The following is an 18,270-nucleotide window of genomic DNA, read 5'->3' as shown; positions in this document are numbered from 1 at the left end:
AGAGAGAGAAAAGGCACTCAGCTCCCGGAGGGTTCCAGCTTTCTCTGTGGGGCTGGATTAGGGCTATTATCCCAGTGGTTGCCCGGTGAGGCTCAGTGACATGTGACAAACAAGCTGACACGCAGCCCGTGCTGACCCAGACGGTACTAACAATAACACCCGGGCTGCCACACTCAGGCCTGCCCCTCCCTCCAACCAAGACCGTGTCAAGTGGAAACATGGCTCTGAGACGCGGCACAGACAATACCTCTGGCTTTAAGGACCGTCACACGGAGCCGATTCCTTAAACAACTGTACAGCATCACAGGAAAGGGACAGAGGCCGGGAAAGAACTACTACACTTGTGTAATTATTTCAGCGCAGCCCCAATGCAACGTTACCTTGACTACTTTGACCCTTGGCGTAAACGCAGATTTGTGGATATCTCCTATTCCATTGGCGAGTTCTTGTGATATCATAAAGAGGAACACTATGGCCCAGGGATTTGAAGAGATTGCCCGGAATCAATAACACCTAAAAGGAAAGAGTACAGTGACCACATGCGCCATGGGCAGATTCAGGGGTGGCCTCTTTGTACAGATTTATTGATAATTGTTCTCAGAGAAAAAGCCTCTGGCAAAAGCCACCTTATAACAAGTATTTTTCTCTTTGGCCCACAGGCAGTTCCCTAACGTAGCTGTAGCCCGCAGGCCCTGAATTATGAAAAGAGCCTTCAATTTCGTCACAATGCAGAGTTTGAAGGTAAGCATGACGCCATGTTTGAATTGAGAGAGTGTGAAGGTTTGGGGGGAGACCATTGGATCTGGTGGATATCTGTAGGTGAACGCGGTATCTTAAATGTCTGGATGCTCTTGGCAAGGTCCAATTTGGCCCCGGAAGAAGATGATGAGTCCCTCTCAATCACAGAGTCTGAGACGATAAGAAGCACACTCTGGTCCTGGCAATAACCCACCAATAAGATTGCCTTTCCTTGTCCTGATGGGATAAGAAAGACCTTGGCACTCTTCAGGCACTCAGGCTGCCAGGATAACACTGATGTGCACACGCGCGCGCACACACACTCCAGCCTTACGTGTGCACCGGCCCAGCTTGCTGAAAACAGCAATCCTTGCTCTCCTTTGGCCTGGGACTCTCTCCTTCCTTCTCACTGAATTTATAGGCTGTGGAGACTGTTAAACTTATTTTTATTTTGCTCCTATCTGATAAATCAGAATCCCCTCTGGAGAGGAGCCTGTTCAATCAGCTTCCCCTTAGGAAATAGAGCATCAGTGCTTAGCCAGAGTATACTCACAAACGCCCCTAGGATTGATTTGCTTTCACAGTTTCCTGAATTTGGGCCTTAGTTTTTTCATTGTGCGGTGGGATTACAATCACTTCCTCACAGAATTGTTATGAGGCTTGAATAAGAGGAAACGATGTATATGACAGCTTTGTAAGCTGGGAGGGAGGGGCAGGCTGGGGGCAATAACCGTCATTAAGAAGATCCATTGATCAATAGCCAAGTTTATTCATGTAGATATAAGAAGAGGATTCTGGGAGCATGCATTCTCAGCCATTTTCTAGCGGTATGAACTTTAACAAGCTAATTAAATTCTTAAAGGCTTGATATTCTTACCTGTATTATTAAGAAAACAATGTCCACTCTTACCAAGCTATGGCAAGAGTTAAAAGGATACCTTCTTGGGGCACCTGGGTGGCTCAGTCGGTTAAGCGGCCGACTTCGGCTCAGGTCACGATCTCACGGTCCGTGAGTTCAAGCCCCGCATCGGGCCCCTGTGCTGATAGCTCAGAGCCCGGAGCCTGTTTCAATTCTGTGTCTCCCTCTCTCTGACCCTCCCCCATTCATGCTCTGTCTCTCTCTGTCTCAAAAATAAATAAACGTTAAAAAAAAAATTTAAAAAAAAAGGATACCTTCTTGCACTGCGATGCCTAACACATAGTGGAGGCTTTCTAAATGGTCGTTACGGCTGTTGTGTTCACCCGGAAGAAGTTATGGCTGTTGTGTTCACTGTACAAATAGAATATTTCTTTCTTCCCTAACTTGCTAGCGTCCTTCTCTGCTCAAGAATTGAATCCTGACCTCAGTTATTGCTATGAGTGTGTAAGACTGTGGCCAATGAGACTGATGTTTGGGGCATGAAAAGAAATAATTCACGGACTGCGCTCTGAACACTTTGTTTGCATTTATGTGAGGCTTAGTATTTCAACTTCCTAGATTGAAAACAGAAAAGGTACCAAGAAACTTAAAATAAAAGACGGGGGGAGGGGGCGCAAACCAAAACAACTAACGAACCTTCCTAGTACACAGTTTGCTAAATTTTCTGTCAATTTTGCGAGAGGTTGGGTTCTTTACTGACTCCAAGGTGAATGGGAAGAGTTATATATTAGGCCTACCAAATGATAAACTGTAACTTTCAACTTCTAAGTTTAGTAAAGGAAAAAAGCCCCCGAATTCTTTCAATAAATAAGGTAGCTCTCAGAGCCATATTATGGTCTGTTGAGAGAGAAAGAAGAAAAGAGCAACATCAGGAAGCAGTGGGTGAGCTACAGGGAAACAGTCTTCCCTAAGGTAAAGATCCCATCGTAGGACCCTGGGATATGGCCGTGTCCCATATTTGCACCCACGTGCTTATGTGAGGCTACCTTGTCCCTCTTCTCACCGAAGTTACGTGAGACAGAACTAAACAAGTTCCTAGATGAACTTTTGTACATTTCTGCTGTTATTCAGCACCCAAAAGAAGCTGGTGGGCCTGGGGACCAGAGTCCCCCATGGCTGGGCTGACACTGGATTCCATTATATCCTCCAAAGAAAACAGGAGCTACTGTTGAGGTGAAATAGCAGAAACCAAGGAGGCAGGAGTTAGAATTGCAGTGGGCTGAAAAAAAAAAAACAAAACCAAAAAACTGTAGCGCCTCCATTCCCCAGGCTCAGAGCTCCTCTCTGTCTCTTTCTCTCTCACATGCACCGAAAGGTGATATCCGCTCACTCTTGCCAGGATAGTTCCATCTTGGTGCCATTTTTGTGAACGCAGATAACACGGCAGTGCAGCGTTGGGTGCCGCGAAACTTTGTCCAGGAACTAGTAACCTGATGCCCAGTTTAGGAGTTTCTCTTTTAACAACCCTGAATAGCGCTTTCTTATTTGTCGCTTTGCAAACAAACATATGGAAAAGACCGAAAACACTGTAGAGACTGCAAATAGATCTCCCCTCCCACGCCAACCCGCATCACCGAATCCTGCGTAGAGAATGGCTCTGAGGCCATTTTCATGTCTGGTGGTGGTGTGGTCTATCAGAGAGGTTCACGGAGGGCTCTGAACGGGGGAGGGGGGAGACACGAAGAATGCATTTGCCATCTTCGAGCTACAGCTGTATTAAATAGACGCCCAAAATAATCACATGTGCATAACAGTAGTGTTAGTGTCACCTAAAAATTAGCTCCTCTGCAGCATGTTCGTCTTTGGGTTATCGGTTGTTCTTCAAACAGACTTGCCCCACCTCCAGAAAGGTATCACCCCTAGGATTTTCTCACACTAAGCTTGCATTACTTGGAGTTTCTGCCCTATCTGGTTTGGGTGTTGTTGCTGCTATAATTCTCTCTCTCTCTCTCTCTCTCTCTCTCTCTCTCTCTCTCTCTCTCTGTATCTGCAAAATCTCACCTGAATTCCACTTCTGGGTTGGAGAAATACCTCTGGCTAGTTATGAAAGTTGATAACTCATTATTTGAATCTCACACACTTTGTCCGTGATATCTTTCATTTAGGTTCACTTGGCTCAATTTATCCTGCGCAACCCTAACCAGATAACGAATCTGTGCCTCTAACTGTGCTTTTGCATCATTTCTCGAGGTAGTGATTTGTCTTTGGCACCTGCTCCCTTAAAGTAAGTCTAAGGTCTTTGGGTCCTTTAACACCACAAGCTTGCCCAAGCAACTGCCAAGGTAATGACTTCACTGACTACGGAATATTTTACCCCAGGCTCCAATAACCACAGCATCCATACTGGCCATCAATAATTCTCTGTGTGTTATTGTTCAGGTCCCGATTCCCAGGAGGGGCCACCCTATGATGCGGTGCAGGAAAGACCAGCTTCTAGGCAGACTGCCAACAAAAGTTCTTAAGAAACTGACCCATTTCAAACACGTCCCCTTACCTAATTAAAATGACTGCTACCTCTGAGGAAGAAGTCCTTTGAACCTTCAAGACCTTTTCAGACTCTTGCCTAACTTTGGGCAGGTAGCAGACAACAGCTTCAGTCCCATCTTAGGGCGGCCACAAGTGTAAGGAGGCAAAGAGGAAACAGAAGAGGGATTTGACAGGTGACAAAGATACCTTCCCTTGTGCCAAAACTCTCCTTGCTTTCCATCAGCTATGCCTCTGTTTGTCTCAAGTGCCAACCAACCCCGCACTGCTTTATGCATAGAGGCAGCCCAGAGGGGGCAGAAACCCTTCTTCACAACGGGGAGAGAGTATATGGAGCTTGTTAGCTTGAAGGGGGAGAAATGAAAACAAAATAGTTTTGCGACTGTCACCTGCCCCTTTATATACATCTGGCTACATGAGTACACTCCTTCAGACTCTTTCTGGATGTCTTATTTTTTTTTAATGTTTATTTATTTTTGAGACAGAGACAGAGCATGAACGGGGGAGGGTCAGAGAGAGAGGGAGACACAGAATCGGAAGCAGGCTCCAGGCTCTGAGCTGTCAGCACAGAGCCCGACATGGGGCTCAAACTCATGGACTGTGAGATCATGACCTGAGCCGAAGTCGGATGCTCAACTGACTGAGCCACCCAGGCGCCCCGATGTCTTCTTATTTAAAAATGACAGTAACCAGGGGCGCCTGGGTGGCGCAGTCGGTTAAGCGTCCGACTTCAGCCAGGTCACGATCTCACGGTCCGTGAGTTCGAGCCCCGCGTCAGGCTCTGGGCTGATGGCTCGGAGCCTGGAGCCTGTTTCCGATTCTGTGTCTCCCTCTCTCTCTGCCCCTCCCCCATTCATGCTCTGTCTCTCTCTGTCCCAAAAATAAAAAATAAAAAACGTTGAAAAAAAAATTTTTTTAAAAATAAATAAATAAATAAATAAATAAAAATAAAAATGACAGTAACCATCTGATGGTGCCATTATGGCCACCAAAAAAAAAAAAAAAGCATAAATTCATGGAAATGAATGAAAAATAGATTATCAAGCAAAAATTAAGCGTGCACTTGGCAGATATCAGGGTGAGTAGCTCCCGGGTTGTCCAATATTATTAAATTGATAAACAACTGTCAGAATAGAGAGTGAAATAGGTGACTAATTGGATCCTGAGAAAAATTAAGGTATATTTATTTCTCAGATAGATTTACCTTCCAGTCTTCCACGTGGGAAAAACATTTTGCTTTCTTTTCATTTTTTCAGCCACTTACGACAAGTACACAGTCTCGAATTCCCATGATAGGATTACACCACTATAAATAGACCTTGGAAACTCCACTCTGACTTTTAGACCCTGCCATTTACATTCAGGAATTTCCCCTCTCCCTTCCTGATATTTAAAAAGAGAAAAAATCTTTGCTATGCTTTTTTGGTCTGTGAGTTTCTCTTCTACATGGTTTTCCATGCTACATGATGAAAAGTCTGCGGAGGATCAAGAATGCAGAATTGTGTATCGTTTCTTAAAGTGAACAGAAGCCTTGGAATAAATGCCTATGTGTGATCCTCAGAGCCAGTCAATAATTCCAGGCACCTGCAGGCGGCAAACATAAATTTGATAATCTGAGAAAATCCTATTCTAACAACTGGCCTATTTAAATTAATTTACAGTGTGCTTAAATCATATATCCTATTCAAATTACAAACAAATAAATATGTAATGCTAACCATATCTCTGAGAGATGGGTTCATGTAGCTCCTACCCACTCAGAGGAGGTAGCTGTGGGCTTACCGAAAAGCTAACTTACCTTAAATTATGCAGATGTCGGGGCCCCTGGGTGGCTCAGTCGGTTGAGCGTCCGACTTCGGCTCGGGTCATGATCTCGCGGTCCGTGGGTTCGAACCCCGCATCGGGCTCTGTGCTGACAGCTCGGAGCCTGGAGCCTGTTTCAGATTCTGTGTCTCCCTCTCTCTGACCCTCCCCCATTCATGCTCTGTCTCTCTCTGTCTCAAAAATAAATAAAGGTTAAAAAAAATTAAAAAAAAATTATGCAGATGTCTGCTTGGACACATTGATCTCACAGGATGGAATAAAATAAAAAATATCAGTTCATTGTAACCTGGTTTTAACGGGGCTCAATCGAACTGAAAGGGAAGAACGTGAATCACAAGAGACACAACTATTATACGAGAATCTATACCCTGAAACTTGAGTGTTAATAAAAAGGGGCTTTGCCATTGCTCTAAATTGGTGATGAATATTATTTTTAGAGACTAAATTTTTACTGTTCTTACTAGGTAATCTTAGTTTAAGAAACTCTTCAGTTGACATGCACATGTATGAACTGTGTGTAGAGATAGAATTCCACCCTACTATTCCTACACCCAGTGCCCCAGTGAGAATGTTTAATCCTGAGTATTTGGCACTAACTTGGTAGGCTAAATACATTGTTGTCAATACAGTAGTTGTATGTTAGATTGTAAACTCCCTCCAGACAAAATATAATGTGCAGTCTAGAGGTGTATATTGTTTTGGTGACAGTGATGGTTGGGTGTCTTCAATATTTTACCAGCTACTCCTATCAAACGCATTAAAAGAGGGGCGCCCGGGTGGCTCCGTCGGCTGAGCGCCTGACTTCATCTCAGGTCATGATCTCACAGCTTGTGAGTTCGAGCCCCGCATCAGGCTCTGTGCTGACAGCTCGGAGCCTGGAGCCTGCTTCGGATTCTGTGTCTTCCTCTCTCTCTGCCCCTAACCCACTCGCATTCGGTCTCTGTCTCTCTCAAAAATAAACAAAAAAAAATTTTTTTAAAAACACATTAAAAGAGTTGTCATAATATGGCTTTAAATTTCTAGGGGACATAACTTTTAAAAATTTTTTTGACAATGTTAGTAGAAAAATCATCAAAGCCAGAAAATAGAATGAGCCCTGGAGTCAGCAATAAAGACAGGAAAATATTTCGTGGGGATGATACAAAGTGATTCCTATAGGCCCATTAATGCAAAAGGCCCAAGATTGGGATGAAGAAAGCATGAGTGGAGTCTTGTGAGGAAGCGATAGGATGGGAAATAAAAATCCTCTCGGTGTCTGAAATGAGGCAAGTCTAGGTTAAGAATGAGCATAAGGTTGTGTTTTTCTTCAGGGTGCTCTGGAATAAGGGGAGAAATATTGGTGTGCAGGTGCAGACCCCTGCACCTCGCATCCAAAACTGGACCAGTAGGTCCCCGTCAACAGCACGGGACCTATGAGCATAGATGTTACTGCTACCGTCTACTGATGTCACAGCTCGTGATGCCTGTGACCATGTGCCTTCTAAATACGTAGGGGCTGCCCTCTGGTATATTCAGATCTGGCCACTCAAGGCACACTGGTCGTATGGCAGACAGAAGAGGTCAATAAACCTCTGCACGTGGAGATCTAGGTTTTCATCCCCAGTGTTTTGACTCTGAGTGACATGAAGAAAGTGAGGAGTAGGTCCTCCTGGCGGGTTTTGCTGAATAGGAAGAACAAGTCAAACCAAATAAATAATGACCTCCCTTTCAGCAAGTTGAGGTATTCACTTCAAAGACACCAAAGCATCCTTCCCTGAATCCCTCCCATTCCTGCTCCAACCACAGTGGTTGCCTGTTTACAGAAATAACCCTGAAGGGAGGGGCTGGGAAATGAACATGACAGCTGCGGCTGTGGGCCGTGCTCGCTCGTTCCCCACAGTTGGGAAAGTCTTGGTTTCTCAAGAGTTCCGACAAATCTTGTGGCCTATGTTCCCGCTCCCGGGGTTCTCTTCAAGATCTGCTACTCCGTCCCTCAGTAATGGAGAGTCCTTCATATCCTTCCTGGGTTCTGACCTTCAAGTCTCACTTAGTATTGTGTCCCAGTGACCACATTTTAGGGATTAAGCATTCTGAAATGTAATTGTAAATCCTATTGCCAGGCACTCAAGAAGCCAGTCAGGTTAGTCTAAACTTTAAGAAATACACTCACCACTATCTAGAAAACAAGCAAGATATAAATACTCCAACGGCTAAATTTTGTCAGCTGGCTTTTTTTTTTTAATGTTTATTTTTGAAAGAGAGCAAAAGGGAGCAAGTGGGGGAGGTGCGGGGGGGGGGGGGGGAGACAGAACCCAAAAAAGCAAGCTTCTTGCTGTCACTGCAGACCCCGACATGGGGCTCGAACTCCTGAGCCATGAGATCATGATCTGAGTCAAAGACAGATGCTCAACCAACTGAGCCACCCAGGCACTCCTGGAGCTTTTTTTTTTTTTTTTAATGGAAAAATTTTGTCTAGAACACCCCATATATGTATTTGATACTTTAGAATATTTCTAAAAAAAGAATAGTACTAATGCTAGGATGGCTATAAAAAAATTTTACAACCCTTTATTTCCCAGATTAAAAAAAAAAAAAAACAGACACAGAGATTAAGTGACTCGCTCAGGGTAATTATACTCCAAAATTCCTTTTAGGTTCTTATTTAATCAAATAAATTTAATAAAAATTGAAAACTCCAAGCCCGATATACATTTTATCAATAAGCCTATGGCTCTGACTTTTGTCACAGTGTGAAAACCACACTGTGCCTGGCGGATCCTTTCTGCTCAGGACGGTATTTCCTCTCTTTCGTTCAGGAAACGGTCCTCGGAGTGAGCAGACCCTGCCCGCAGATGGTCACGGGGTAGGATTTTCCTGCTGCACAAAGAGAACTTGTAGACCCAAGAGAAGGATTCCTTCTAGATCAAGCCTTCCTGGAAAATTCCACTTTAATCCGTGAATCAGAGAAACACTGGAGACAGGCCCAGTCTTAAAGTATAGCAGTTCTTAACCACTGCTCAGTATGCCCACCTCGCATCTAGCAGGAGATGGTAGGGGAGTCCGCTAACAGACTCAGTCTTGCTTAAAACAGCTGCTGTCCCAGCCACTGTTTTCCTGGCTCTCCCAGGACTTGGAAAGGGCTTCAGGGAGGAAAAGGAAGCCCCCAGTGCCAAGCGTGGCATTTTCTAGGGACACTGAGCACATGGAGAAAGCAAGAGAGCCACAGTGGCCGCTCCTGTCCCCCTCCAACCTCACCCTCACCCCTACCTCTCCCACCCCCTCAAAGCTTCGCAGGAATTCTTTGGCTTCCTAATTTAACATCCTCCAGGGCGTCTGGCTGGCTCAGTCGGTGGAGCCTGTGACTCTTGATTTCAGGGGTTTAAGTTAGAGCCCCATGTTGGGTACAGAGATGCCTTAAAAATAAAAAGACAAACCTTTAAGGTAAAGAGATAAGATAACATCCAGAGAAATTCCCAGGGAGGCCACACCCCCAGTTATCTCTATTTTCCTTGCTTTCCCAACAATTACACAGAAGTTAAGAAAACCTTGAAATATTAATCACTGTTGTTTTCTTTCTTTCCAGCACTTCCTGACCTTTCCCCTAGTGGGCAGAAGTATCTACTTTGCAGAAGAACTAGCGTTGTTGTGACTGGAAGGCTGGAAGGAAAGGTTAGTTTTCAGAAGTTTTATTTCCACTCAACACAGATCACAGATCTACCTATAACAATGGATATTTTGCTACTACACATACTGCTGCAATGAACTTGGACATACATTCCTTGCTCACTAGTCTATTCCTTGTGACAATTCCTATAAACAAACTTTGCTAGGTCAGATCATATACATTCTTTTCAAGGCCTCTGATACATATGCCAAAATCGCGTCACCCCTCCCCCGCCCCCCAGAAAACTTGGCCTCATTTTCAACCTCACGACTTCATTAGAGTGCATTTAAAAAAAATTTTTTTTCAACGTTTATATCCACAAAGATTAGTGGTGGTCTCTCCAGGCAGGCTTCCTGCTCCCCGCCCCCCGCCACCGGTTCCCTTCCTGGCTGCGTGGGGGCCTCCCGCCCTCCCAGGACATGTCCCCATCATCCCACGTGATCTTGCCCTGACCTGGGCAGTTGCCGAGCCTTCCCGAACTGCCCCCCACGTGGCCGGCCCTCTGTCCACAGTCCAACAGCACTCGCAAACTGGACCCGTTGACCCCTTGGCAGGCATTCGTGAAGGGGAAAGACCCAGCCTTGTAGGTCAGTGGACATGGGGTTGGAGTGGAGGAATTTACCCCGTAACACAACAAGCTGTAGGGATTCTGGATGGGCAGAGTATTTTTAAACAGCTCACCACCACAACAAAAGTTGCCAATGCCGGCCTTTCTAAATCCCAAAGAATTCTGGGAAGGTGCTTGCTAAGGTGGATTGTGACCCTGCAGCGGTGGTGGTATTTACTACTGGCCACCATTAATTGGTCTGTGCCAAGCCGGCAGTGTGTACTTCCAAAACATTGTTTTATTTCGTTTTCACGACAACCCAACTATCTTATGGATGGAGGAACAAAGACTCCAGTGCTTCTGACCTTGACCACCGGACAATGCTCCCTCCTAATGAGAATAAAGATACTACTTTCCCCAAATACTCTACTCCCTAAAATATATTTTTATGAAAGATTCTACTTTAAATAAATACAGGAAGCTGTACTTTTCATTAGAACTTGAAAGGTTCCCCCCCGAGTAAAATAAAATCTGGCCTACCAGGTGGTTTAAGACTCAGCTTCTAAGTGGGCGAATACGTTCATTTAATACAAATGTGTACGAGGAAGGGTCTCCTTGGTCACCCAAATGAAGGCATAAGAATCAAAACTGATTCTTTAAGGGACTAGTGAAAGCAGCCATGAACCTTGACCTCCCCTTCAGGGCATGGAGGTCCTAGTAGCTTGTCCCGTACAGCAAACTGGTCCTGTCACCTCTCCCTGGACCCCCACTTGAGAAGTCCCGAGAGGCAGTAAGCTTTTGGAGAGTTTGGCTAATGGCAAGAAAGTGGCAAAGCAGACATGTTCCTCCTCAGTGTTCATGCCCCGTCCTTTCCAGGGAAATTTGCTGGGGAAGTCCCCTTCCATATCAGAAGTAAAGAGGACAGTTCTCCATGTGACCCCTCCCCTCTCAACACAGATTAGTGCAACAGAATGAGTGGGTAAACACTGACCAGGTCTTAAGGCTAATTTTAGGAGGTTTTAGGTTATTTGCCAATTAGGTCCTTTGATTCATTTCCCCCCGTGTGCATAAAGCAACATATTTCTGCATCATTTAAGAGAAAAGAGAATTAGTGTGAGTTGCCGACAGCTGGCTGACAACCTTGAGCCCTGGGTGTGTTGGCACTGATCCAGATTTCACATGAGGAGTTCGTTTTTGGTTAGTCAAAAAAGGGAAGGGGTTGGCCCAGATCCTGTTTCACACATTCAGGAGCAAGGATTCGCCATTCCCTTCAGAAATGGCTGGAGGGTGGCTCTGCAGGTGCACTTGTCTCTCCACCTGATACAAAAAGGACCGTTCAGCTGTCTGGGTTCTTCCTCCGACAAGTCTGTGCTTCAGTGCAGCAATTACACCAAGCAAAGGTTAATTCCCCTTTTTCTCCAAATCCCCTTTTATAAAGATCTATTATGTCTGCAGATTCCAGGTTTTTTCTTAAGCTTCTTTTTCTTCCTCATGAATCCTACTCACCCTCACTTCGAGGTTAGTTTTTAGACTGAGGCTGAGTTTACTAGCACAATCGAGACCTTCATATTTGTTGGAGAATGAAATCCTCTTAGTTTCCCAATCTGTGAGTCACCATTTCGGAATAATAAAAACTTCATGTTTCAAAATGGTCCTAGCCTTTCTTATTTTCAATGTAACAAGTAATCAATGCAAAAAAAAAATTAATTGGGATAAAAAAAAATCCTCCCAAATCCCACCACTAGAGAAGACTAACCACCATTAACATTTTAATGTCTATGATTTTCATTATTTTTTTCCCCACAAATTACAAGCTATCAATAATTTGATTTTTTTTTTTTACATTTTGGATGTTAGATGAAAACAGAATAGATAAATGTCACTGTTTTTAAGAGGGGCAGAATACTGCAAAATATTAACATGCTTTAATCTACCTATAACAATGGATAGTTTGCTACTACACATACTGCTGCAATGAACTTGCACATACATTCCTTGCTCACTAGTCTATTCCTTGTGACAATTCCTATAAACAAACTTTGCTAGGTCAGATCATATACATTTTTTTCAAGGCCTCTGATACATATGCCAAATCACGTCTCCCCCCCAGAAAACTTGGCCTCATTTTCAACCTCACTGACTTCATTAGAGTGCATTTAAAAAAAAAATTTTTTTCAATGTTTATTTTTGAGACAGAGACAGAACATGAACGGGGGAGGGTCAGAGAGAGAAGGAGACACAGAATCTGAAACAGGCTCCAGGCTTTGAGTTGTCCGCACAGAGCCCGATGCGGGGCTCGAACTCACAGACCACGAGATCATGACCTGAGCCGAAGTCAGACTCTTAACCGACTGAGCCACCCAGGTGCCCCTAGGGTGCATTTTAAAATCCAACTCTCACAAATACTAAGTAAAATAGGTCTTTTTAAAATTTTTGCTCATTTGAGAGAGAAAAAAAATGGTACCTCCATGCTTTTTTTAAAAAAAAATTTTAATTCTAGTATAATTAATATACAGTGTTATGTTAGTTTCAGGTGAACAATACAGCAATTGAACACTTGTATACGTTACTCAATACTCATGCCAACTGTGCTTTTAATCCCCTCCACCTCTTTTACCCATTCGCCCACCTGCCTCCCCTCTGGTGGCCATCAGTTTCTTCTCCATAGTTAAAGAGTGTTTTTTGGTTTGTGTCTTTTTTGTTTGTTTTGTTTCTTAAATTCCATGAGTGAGATCATGCGTTATTTGTCTTTCTCTGACTTATTTCACTTGGCGTTATACCCTCTAGATCCACCTATGTTGTTGCATATGGCAAGATTTCATTTTTTATGGCTGGGTAACATTCTATTATATATATACCACATCTTATTTGTCAGTTCTATGGATGAATAGACACTCAGGCTCCTTCCATAATTGGCTGTTGTAAACAATGCTGCAATAAACATAAGAGTGCATGTATCTGCTCGAACTGGTGTTTTTGTATTCTTTGGGTAAAGAGTAGTGGCATTACTGGATCATATGGTCATTCTATTTTTAATTTTGGGGGGAAGCTTCATACGGCTTTCCAATGTGGCTGCACCACTTTGCATTCCTGCCAGCAACGCAAGAGGGTTCCTCTTTCTATATATCCATACCAATATCTGTTGTTTCTTGTGTTGTTGATTTTAACCACTCTGACTGCTGTGAGGTGATATCTCAATGTGGTTTTGATCCGCATCTCCCTGATTAGTGATACCGTGCATCTTTTCATGTGTCTGTTGGCCATCTGTATGTCTTCTTTGGAGAAATGTCTGTTCACGTCTTCTGCCCATTTTTAAATTGTGTGTGTGTGTGTGTGTGTGTGTGTGTGTGTGTGTGTGTGTGTGAAGTTGTATAAATTCTTTATATATTTTTGATACTAACCCTTTATCTGATATGTCATTTACAGATACCTTCTTCCATTCAGCAGGGTGTCTTTTAGTTTTGTTTATTAGTTCCTTTTCAGTGCAGAAACTTTTTATCTTGATGCAGTCCCAATAATTTATTTTTGCTTTTGTTTGCATTGCCTCAGGAGACATATGCAGGAAAATGTTGCTATGGCCAGGGTCAAAGAGGTTACTGTCTGTGCTCTCTTCTAGGGTTTTTGTCAGGATTTTTCACGTCTCACAATTAGGTGTTTAATCCATTTCAAGTTTATTTTTGTGTATGGTGTAAGTGGTCCAGTTTCATTTTTTGCATGTAGCTATCCAGTTTTCCCAGCTCCATTTGGGAAAGAGATGGTCTTTTTCCCACTTCTCATTCATGTCTCCTTTATCAAAGATAATTGACCATAACATCATGGTTTTATTTCCAGATTCTCTATTCTGCTCCATTGATCTATGGGTCTATTTTTAGCTAGTATCATAGTATTTTTGATTACTATAGTTTTGTAGTATATCTTGAGATCGGGGATTGTGATACCTCCAGTTTTGTTCTTTTTTTCCAAGATTGCTTTGGCTATTTGGGGTCTTTTGTGGTTCCACACGAATTTTAGGATTATTTGTTCTAATTTTGTGAAAAATGCTGTTGGTGTTTTGACAGGGATTGTATTAAGTCTGTACATTGCTTTGGGTTGTGTGGACATTTTAACAATATTTGTTCTCCCAGCCCACGAGCATGGACTATCTTTCCACTTGTTTTTGTCATCTTCAGTTTCTTTCATCAATGTTTTTATACTTCTCAGAGTACAGGTCTTTCCCTTCCTTGGTTAAGTTTATTCCTAGATATTGTTTTTGGTGCCATCGTAAATGGGACTTTTTTCTTAAATTCTCTTTCTGCTATTTCATCATTAATGTATATAAATGCAATGGATTTCTATATATTGATTTTGTATCTTGCAACTTTATTGAATTCATTTATCAGTTTTGGAAGGTTTTTTTTTTTTGGTGGAGTCATTAGGGTTTTCTATGTCTAGTACCATATCATCTGCAAATAGTAAAGGCTTTACTTCTTCCTTACCAACTTGGATGCCTTTTTTGCTTTTTCTTGTCTGAGTGCTGTGCCTAGGACTTCCAGTACTATATTGAATAAAAGTGGTCAGAGTAGACACCCTTATCTTGTTCCTGATCAGTTTTTCGCCATTGAGTATGTTAGCTATGAGTTTTTTATATATGGCCTTTATCAGGTTGAGGTGTATTATTCCCTCTCAACCTAAGTCACTGTGTCCTTGTTGATTTTCTGTTTGAATGAGCCATCCATTGATGTAAGTAGAGTGTTAAAGTCCCCTATTATTTTATTACTATCGATAATATTCTGTTTGTTTGTTATTAACGGCTTTATTTATTTGGGTTCCTCCATCGTGGGTGCATAAATGTTGATAATCATCTATATCTTCCTATTGGATCGTTCCATTTATTATTATGTACTGTCTTTCTAAAGAAAGACTAAAGACTCTTGTTACAGTCTGTTTTAAAGTCTATTTTATCTGATGTAAGTATTGCTACTCTGGCTTTTGCACTTCCATTCGCATGGTAAATGCTTTTCTATCTGTTCCCTTTTCATCTGCATGTGTCTTTAGGTCTGAAATGAGCCTCTTGTAGGCAGCATGTAGATGGGTCTTGCTTTTTTATACATCCTATCACCCTATGTCTTTCCATTGAAGCACTTAGTCCCTTTACATTCACAGTAATTATTGATAGCTACATACTTATTGCCATTTTGTTACTCGTATGGTTGTTTTTGTAGTTCTTCTCTGTTTCTTTCTTCTCTCACTCTCTTCTCTCGTGGTTTCTTGGCTTTCTTTAGTGATATACTTGGATTTCTAAATGATAGCCTCGACAGATAGAGTATTCTTGGTTGCAGATCTTTTTTTTCTCTCAGCACTTTGAATATATCATGCCACTCCCTTCTGATCTGCAAAGTTTCTACTGAAAAATCAGATGATCGCCTTGGAGAATTCCTTTTCCACGTAACTGTTTTCTTTCGCTGCTTTTAAAATTCTCTTTTTATCGCTACCTTTTGTCATATATTTTTTTAACATTTATTTATTTTTGAGACAGAGAGAGACAGAGCATGAACGGGGGAGGGGCAGAGAGAGAGGGAGACACAGAATCCGAAGCAGGCTTCAGGCTCTGAGCCGTCAGCCCAGAGCACAACGTGGGGCTCGAACTCACGGACCGCCAGATCGTGACCTGAGCTGAAGTCGGACGCTTAACCGACTGAGCCACCCAGGCGCCCCACAATTATTATGTGCCTTGGTGTGGACCTCCTTGAATTGATTTTGTCGGGGGCTCTCTGTGCTTCCTGGATCTGGATTTCTATTTCCTTCCCCAGATTTAGAAGATTTCAACTACTATTCCTTCAAACAAAGTTTCTGCCCCTTTTCTCGCTCTTCTCCTTCTGGGATCCCTATCATTACACTTCATGGTGTTGCTGAGTTCCTTTAGTCTATTTTCATTTATTATTACTATTTTTTTCCTCTCACCTGTTCAGCTTGATTGCTTTCCACCCGGTCGCTGATCCATTCTGCTTTCTCTGGTCTACTATTTATTCCCTCTAGTGTATTTTACATTTCAGTTATTGAGTTCTTCACCTCTGATTGGTTCCTTTTTATGTTTTCTCTCTCCTTGTCGATGTCTCACTGAGGCTCTCCACTATTTTCTCAGTCCATTGAGTATCTTTATGACCATTACTTTAAATTCTCTGTCAGGCATATTAGTTATCTCCATTTCATTTAGCTCTCTTGGGATGTTGTCCTGTTATTTCATCTGGGACATAGTCCTCAGTCTCCTCATTTTGTCTCACTCTCTGTGTCTGTTTCTATGTCGCTTGCCTTTGAAAGTAGTGGCCTTATGAAAAGAAGAAGTTCCTGTAGTGCCCTGCAGTACAGTGTCCCCTGTTCACCAGAGCCTGGCACTTCAGGAGCATTTCCTGTGTGTGTTATGTGCACCCTACTAGTGTGGCTGAGCCATGTTTTCCTTCAGCCCAGTCATCTACAAAGGCTCTCTTTGCCTATTGGCAGGGTTTGGTCCCTGTGCTGTCAGTAGGCCAGTCCGAGGCCTCCCCCTTGGGCTTGAGTTGAGTCAGAAAAGGCATTTGCCAGAGCTAGATGCTTTCCCTGGGTTATCCCCCCGAGAAGCTTTTATTGGTGGCCATGACCTGGAGTCAGACCACATGTCTTCCCCCAGTCCAATGCTGGAGCTACAGTTGGATTGGTGTGTGTGGTTATCTTCCCCTCTCCATTTTGGAGTGGCGCTGACCCTTGTCGAGGTTGCTTGCACACTGCCAGGCTTATGGCACCCCTTCGGATAGACTCCTGCCAGTGGCAGGTCCATAGAAAAAAGGCAGGGTCAGAGCTGTGATGCCAGCAAGGTTCATGCTGGTCTGCTATGGAGGGGGTTCTGCAGTCACCCAGGAAGACTCCTGCTGAGGCCAGGAGGGAGGAGGCCAGTCTGCAGGAGAACACAGGGGCAGAACACATCATTAGCAAACTAGGTGGAGAGTTTTTGTGCTAAGCTGGTTCCCATGGGTGTCTGTGTATCTAGGCTTGGGGGTAAGGGAGGGAAATGGCACTTGCCAGCTCCTCTGTTCTTAGGTCTCCCAAGGATCCCTGCCTCTCTAACACAAACTCTTAGATCGGTAAGTAAATCTCCCTCCCGTATACTCCAGGTATTTTTCAAATTGCTTCTTCTAAGCTATATCTTTCTTGGACCGTTTGTTTTGCTCCTTAAGGACAGGGACTCAGTTTCCTCTCACCATCCCTGGTCTCACAGAGATAAGCCCGCTGATTTTTAAGCTTCCAGGTGGTAAGCCCCACTGATTATAAGAACTCAAGAAGTTAAGCCTCTCTGTTTTCAAAACCAAATGTTAGTGGTTCATCGTCCCTATGCAGGTTCCCCATGCCTGGGGTGCCTGGGGTGGGGTATGCTCCTCCCCCTTCTCTTGGCCCGTGACATCCCTCCCTCCAGCAGACAGTCCCATGGGTCCCTTTAGTTCCCAACTGTATCTCAATTCTTTGTGGCCTCTTCTCTACATTTTGCTCTGGAGAGTCTGTTCTGCCAGTGTTTGGGTTGTTTTCTGGGTTATTTACACTGATGTAGGTGTTATGTAGGTGTAACCATGGGACAAGGTGAGCTTAGGGTCCTCCTACACTGTCATCATCCCTGAGAAGTTTGTGGGGTTTATTATTATTATTAACAAGGTTTTCATATGCTAATAACTGTTTGTACTTTTTTTTTTTTTTCTTTTTTGCATTGTCTATTCTCTTGTGCTCATTTTTCTTTTGGGATATTCATATTTTCCTTCCTGATTGTAGGAACTCATTACACACAAAGATGACATTTTCTAGACTGTATTTCAGGGAATTTATTGCACTTTGAGATGTTAATAGGTGTGTTGAGGGGAGGAAAAGACTTCCACGGTCAGATTTAACACATCATTTCCTAAGCTTAGTTGACCATCAAACATTTTCTTCTTCTTCTTCTCCTCCTCCTCCTCCTCCTCCTCCTCCTCCTCCTCCTCCTCCTTCTTCTTCTTCTTCTTCTTCTCTCCCCGCCCCCCCCCCCCCCCACAGAATACCCTCTGGCATCATTCAGGACACGAGTGTTCTGTGCAATAACATTTGAGAAAATGTTCTATGTAAGATATTAATGCTTTATGT

At 43.3% G+C, this 18,270-nt stretch overlaps 1 long non-coding RNA gene across 1 annotated transcript in view; it reads left to right on the top strand.

Moving 5' to 3' along the window:
* The first annotated feature begins 652 nt into the window (after nt 1–652).
* Nucleotides 653–18,270, top strand: part of LOC132694100 (uncharacterized) — a 42,916-nt gene continuing 25,298 nt past the window's right edge. The window contains exons 1-2 of the long non-coding RNA XR_009617167.2: nt 653–741; nt 9,528–9,613. This is a non-coding gene — a long non-coding RNA (uncharacterized LOC132694100). The remainder of the gene's footprint in view (nt 742–9,527; nt 9,614–18,270) is intronic.

This window comes from Panthera onca, chromosome B4 (assembly GCF_046562875.1).
Source record: "Panthera onca isolate mPanOnc1 chromosome B4, mPanOnc1 haplotype 2, whole genome shotgun sequence".
In the NCBI taxonomy this organism is placed as follows: Eukaryota; Metazoa; Chordata; class Mammalia; order Carnivora; family Felidae; genus Panthera; species Panthera onca.
Note: the sequence above shows the minus strand (reverse complement) of the source record. Positions and strands in the feature narration are given on the sequence as shown.